Here is a 6,780-nt window from a genome sequence, read left to right as displayed (position 1 = left end):
GACCATAGAGAAGTATATACGTGGTCACTAACCTTTACATGTTTGTATCCATAGAGAAGTATATACGTGGTCACTGATCGTTGACATGGACACACTATCCCAGGGTATACAATGTCATTTACATCATAACTCTAAACTTGTACGAGTTATATACATTGTAATTTCCTTAGTGTACACGGTAGTAGTGACTTAGATTATATAATTCACATTATCTGTAGTGACTAAGGAACATATGCCACTGATTCAAGGGTTCATTTTGGCCAGTAAGCTGGGATACACATCATACCCTAACATTTACTACTTTAACATGCAAACACATGTACATACTTTGTATATATATATATGTATATAAAAAAATATGAAGAACAAAGAAGATTACCGCGTCATCATTCCACATCCTTTTATCAAAAATACATCAAATACATTAAATGATTGCTATGTTGTGAGCTTCGTATCGAAGGAGGTACTCAAATATGTTCTTTTTAAGTCCTACTATTACCTGACTATATAGGGTCGTGTACTCAAGGACTGGTCTCATTTGGTTAGTTTAAATCGAGGAGGGTGGCACTCTAAGTAAACAAGATAAGCGGCTTTTGGAAAATGGACAAAATCGGTGAAAAAGCAGTGATCCAATATTGGCCTAGGTTTAACACCTAAGGATATCCATAAAGATATGGTAACAACACTAGGGAACGATGCCCCTTCATATGCTACAGCGAAAAGGTGGTGGCGGTATTTAAGCGTGATCGATAGAGCCTTAAGGATATGCTCCCTGTCCATGAAATGGTCAATAAAATTCATGATAATGTTATGACTGACAGACGAGTCACAGAAAGATATAAATCCATTAGAGTTGGCATTTCACAGGAAAGAGTACATTCCATTCTAACAGAGGGTTTTGCAATGAGAAAGTTTTCAGCCCGATGCGTACCAAAATATCTGACAGTTGATCAGAAGCACCCCAGGTGCACATTATCGCGTACTAATCTGAACCTTTTGAGGAAGATCTTTCCAACTTTCTTCAGATATTTGTCACTATGGATGAACCATGTGACCATTATTTTACCCAAAAACAACAACCAAAACAATGGAAGCACCCTGTCTATCTACCGCCAAAGAAGGCAAAGACTGTTCCATCAGCTTGGAAGGTTATGGCCTCGGTTTTCTGGGGTGCAGATGGCATTCTGCTGATATATTTTCTCCAAAAGTGACAAATAATCAATAGTACATATAATGCTTCACTTCTGAGGCAGTTATGGGAAAATATTAAATTTAGGCGCCACAGAAACGCGCTAAAGGTGTGTTATTCCATCAGGACAATGCTCCTGTTCACAGTCTGTCATTGCAATGACTGCTATTCACGATTGTGGCCTTAAATTGATTGATCATCCGCCTTATTCAGCTGATCTCGCTCCATCAGACTCTCATCTATTTCCAAAACTGAAAACAGCTATTTGAGGCACCCACTTTCAGTTCCATAATGACGTCATACATGCAGTGGATGACTTTCGGAACAGTCAAGAAAAGGATTTCTATAAAAATGGAATCGAGGCCTTTAACCACCGCTGGCAAAAGTGTATAGATACTAGGCACATTGGACTATTGCACAAGTTAAAATGGATAGGTATTACTGGACATCTGTCTGACTGGTTATTCAGTTATATACCTAATGGGAAGCAAAGATGTGTCGCTGCAGGATACTTTTCCTCATTCAAAAATGTATATTCTTGGGTACTTCTGGTGTCGGTACTTGGTCATTTTTCTATTTATCTTATTTATCAATTATTTATCTAAAACTCTAAGCAATTAAGTCAAATACATCAAACACTGATTTGGAAAAACATTAAAATTCGACTGATAAGTGGGATATTAAATCTAACCCAAGTAAAACAATATGGAAACAAACCATTATCCCTTCGTTATATTTCTCAAACATTCCTATAGATAATTCCCAAACTCATACACAACTAGGCTTCTTAGGAGTTGTTAATAATGCTAGGGGCCGTAGTTCTAGAAAGTCAACAAGGATCTGAACAGACATGATGTCATCAGCGTAATATTTGTTTGATTGTTTTTTTGTTACATCTCAATGTGATAACCTTAGTTCTTTCAGCGAAATCATTACCAAATACAATAAATTAAATAAATCAGCCAGCGAGACATCGAGTATATCGTTAAGCTTCTGTTTGCTGACTAATAATTCTTGCACGATTCAGACTCCGTCTGTAAGTTATCAGTTATAATATCCTTATGTATCTCACAAATGCATAACATCATTAAAGGCACCGAAACAGCAAATAGAAGTACCTGAATGCTTATAATGATCAAATGAAAATTATACCCACGGTAGTCACTAGCTCGACTATGGAAATCTTCGTTAATTCGTTTGTGTTTTTATCACCACATCGTGACGCAATGTAGCTCATGCTTTCATAGAGAAACGGTGAAGAATCCGCGCGTATAAGGTGTCATAAGGGAACTGATACATTTGACGTCACCTTGTTACCTTTATTATTGATAATCGTTAATACGTGATATATTGAATTATTGAGGTGATTTTCACCTGTTTCTTGTGCCGATCCCAGAGGCACAGATGAAATATAACACCCTCTCCCCCATCCTACTACCCTCCTACCACAACCATATACAAAATAATAATGATAATGTGATGGATGAAATATCTTTAGCGACCAATTTCTCCATCTTAAATGATAACTAATAAAACCGTTTTAATGTCCGACTACCCCGCTACCTCCCAATGACAGGTACGAGGCCCTTTTATATTTTGGTGTTAATTTATTACCTTTTGTCTGGTCGTATGATATTTATTATATAGTTAAAGTATGTGGTTGAGGAACATAGCAAGTTTCTTGTGTCCCGAGACCATGTCTATTTCCCAAGGCGATACAAACTGGGGGAAATATTTTAGCAGATTTGTTTTTAAACCATAAGCTGTGAAACAAGCTTCCGTGTGATTTTCCCAGCCACCATTTTGATACACTGTAGCAAAGGGGCCAAGTGAGAATATGCCTTTTTTTTTATTCAAAGCAGGGAACATGATTTAAAATATTTCCCATAACAAAATTAAATTTTCTTTGAGGTAGCCATCAGCTGCTACATAGATATACCACTTCAGCGTAAAACTTTCTTTACAGATGATCGCATTCGGCAGACTGACACCTGTCAATCTCCTCAATTGTTTTGTCCCTTGCCTCCAAATACTGCATCAACACTGCCACAGAGGCCTTCATTGTTTTCCTTGTGCTTTTGAAATCCTTATCTTCAAGTAGGGACTTCAAATCACTTCCATCTAGCTCCGAAAATCTTGACTGCGTCATTTCAGTTGACCGGTCGTCCGCATGTAGGCGGTGCGTTCAGTAGCAAGCGCCTCCCACTTGACTACGCTAGTAACTAACGTCATCTTCGGAAACAAGCTCCACCAACCCTGCGTCTGATTGGCTCGGCCGAAATACCCGAAGATGCAGGTGTGTGTTAGCTCAGGGGTGCGTTAGTTCTCAAGACTAATGCACAGGACTAGCGCACAACAAAGCGAGGTTAAACAAAAAGGAGGTACGTAGTCTATTTAATCAGTTAACCTTTATATAGAGTAAATAAAGTAGAGGTATGATAATAAACTCTAATTCACATGTAAAATTTTAAATGTTATAATTTGATCACTTCAAACACAAGTTACAACACCTGGTGTATTGTATCAAACAAAAGATCAACATCAAAGTGCTTCATGTTGTATAAAAATAGAAACATTGATCTGAAATTGATTAATTACCTTTAGGACTCCAGATACAATACCTTTCAGATAGGCGTCAATATCGGCTCAAAATATCTGTATTTCTATTTCTATTTAACATCATATGTCAATATGTTCGATATAAACCCTGTTATCAACATCCATACATGTATATCTGTATACATCATATAAACCTCGGTATCAACATCCAAACACACATATCGTTATATTTACATTCTGTGTTGCATTTGTCTTTAAACCAAATTGTATTCAAGAGACTATGTTTTTCAAAGAACAGGTTACTGACTTTATTTTATATCCGAAGACTACATGGAAAAGTTTATCAAAAATGTGATAGCATATTGGTATTATGATAAATGGAGACATGATCTTTCATCAAAAGTGGAACTATACATGTAAAACGGTAAAGTGGAATACACGTACATGAGTTTCATGTTCAAAGTTTCCGAAACATTGCTGGAAATAAGTAGACATTATGCTCTTATCAGTGACAAAGTTTCAATGTAACCGAAGAAGTGATATGTAGATTGTGTGCAAAAAATAGCATCGATATCGTTGCGCATTTACTTACTGAATGCCCAGTACTCTATATGACACGCGATGCTTTCTTAGAGCAAGTTGTTAATGTAATAACCGCTAGATCTATACGAAATATTATCAAAGCGTCAATGTCGTCACCCTTACAGGGGCTCGTTCCCAAATTTCAGCAATGCAAGACACGACAACATTCAAAGTAAAGTATTCATTTGGAATTTAGGAGTTGATATTCTTCTGGAAATATCGTAAATTCAGTCGATAGAAACATACGTGATTCCGGGGAATCGAGTCTGTCCTGTGCAATGCCCGTTCAACGCCGCATCACTTCTAAATGTTAACCGGAGACCATTGCGCAGACAAACGGTTTCGATTTTAAACAATCAGAAATTATGCAATTGTGAACAATTTGACGATACTTACAAACGTATATGGAATACAAAATAAAGCCAAATTTGTGCAATAACCATTGTATATGTTTGCTATTAATGACGTCAAGAGAGACTATATTATTCCTTCCGGAAATTGGGGCTGTTCCGGTATTTGAACTTGATGACGTCAGTGATAGAGTAAGCGGCAATTTTAAACGCGTCATAACCTACAGTAAATAAAAAATCTTTATGAATGTAAATATAAGCATTGAACTGTTGCCAAAAGTAGTATACAGCCAATAAGAATACAATTGAAATGACAGATAAATAGCTCATGTCGCCCAACTATTTATCTGTCATCCAAATTGTATGGCTACATCCCTCTTGGTTTGACATTCACAAGGAAATCGTTAGGACACATACGGAGGACGTATGATAGACTAAGGCCATAGTGAATATGCCTAAATGGATGCACCGTCAAATTTTCTCATCATATCATTTGGATGGAGGTAAATGAAACAAGAAATCAGTCCTGTAGCTGGCATGCATATATATGCAAGAGGGGACGGGATATACCTTTACGGCACTAGTCGGCACCAACCACGCATAGAAACATCGTGCAGTCATTCCAGAAATATGTGCATATATGGAACGTAACTATTTTGTACTCATTTATTTATGAAAACATGTGGTATATAGCAGATTTAGCAGTTTCACCCAACAAAAAACGATTATTGAATGAGCGGTTTAAATGCGGCAATACTAATCATGGTTACAACATTATAATGTGTATCTAGAAAAAAAAGAGAGAGATAACGCTCTGTTCTTGATGTCCGTGTTGGAAGTCATCAGGAAAGATGGACGGTTTTCCTTAATCCATAGTCTCAACAAAAGCCTAATCCAGGTTTGCATCTGTCAACAAGACTGATGACTTGACAAGTTTGAACTATGTCAGGTCACGACGTGATCATCCAGATAGTCAAATAAACAGTTTCTGTTAATGTTCTCCACTTGTTTTGCACTTCACCAACATCCTGAATTTAAAGTCAACCCCAAAATGTATTTCCTTGACAATTAACGACTTGTTGGATAACGAGAAGACAAAATTTGATAGAGCAGGCGATATTGAATATAAATCTTGAAGTTCTCTTCATCTGCTATATTAGAAGACAACACTAATACTTGATTATCTTTGTACCCTTCAATCCAGATCCGAGCTATTGGGATCATGTACGTCTGCCGAATGGCTGAATGGAATAAACACTGATTCAGGAGGACACAGAACCTGTTAACAATATTTACAATGAGACGATATCTTGACACATCGATATCATTACAATGGTATCGTTGACATTCGTTCGTTTGGGATTTTTATGTAGGGTATTCCATAATACTATTCCCATTATACATTTGTGGCCTTGATTGTGGTTTTTTAAAAAAAAGAAACTTTCTCGAAAGGGCACTGTTTCTATCTAATAGAAGATATATAATCTTTTGTAATCTTGTTCATTGAAATTAACAGATTTGTGACAGATAGTGTTCTTCAAATATAGAATAAGACAGTTCTCACAGAACATTTTACTGTAAGATGAGAAAGCTTTCATAGAATATTTAATGTAAGATGAGAAAGTTTTCATAGAATATTTAATGTAAGATGAGAAAGTTTTCACAGAATATTTAATGTAAGATGAGACAGTTTTCACAGAATATGTTAATGTAGCTGTTTGCGACTTTCAAATAAAACTAGTATTCCTAGTTGAACAAAAAAAAACTAAGAATTGTAATGACTGTTAAGTTATTGAAATACATCTGACTATCATAAACATATATACAGAAAAGCACATTAGTACAATGACATGAGGATTTATATCATATTAAGTTTCGTGTTAGCTATAAACATTAAACATTATAAAAATAAAGATAGAAAAAAATATTCTTTCATAGTAAGCACAATATGTGCAAAACGTCTAATGTCTAAGTATATGATTACTAGAAACTAGTTGTTTAACAAAATTGTACCTGCTGCCCCCATTGCATGATCGTAGGAGGCGACTAAACTTGGAATCTTATCTTTTCTCTTCTTTCTGAACAACTTTCTTCTTCCTA

The sequence above is a fragment of the Pecten maximus genome, chromosome 5, assembly GCF_902652985.1.
Source record: "Pecten maximus chromosome 5, xPecMax1.1, whole genome shotgun sequence".
NCBI classification, from domain to species: domain Eukaryota; kingdom Metazoa; phylum Mollusca; class Bivalvia; order Pectinida; family Pectinidae; genus Pecten; species Pecten maximus.
Note: the sequence above shows the minus strand (reverse complement) of the source record.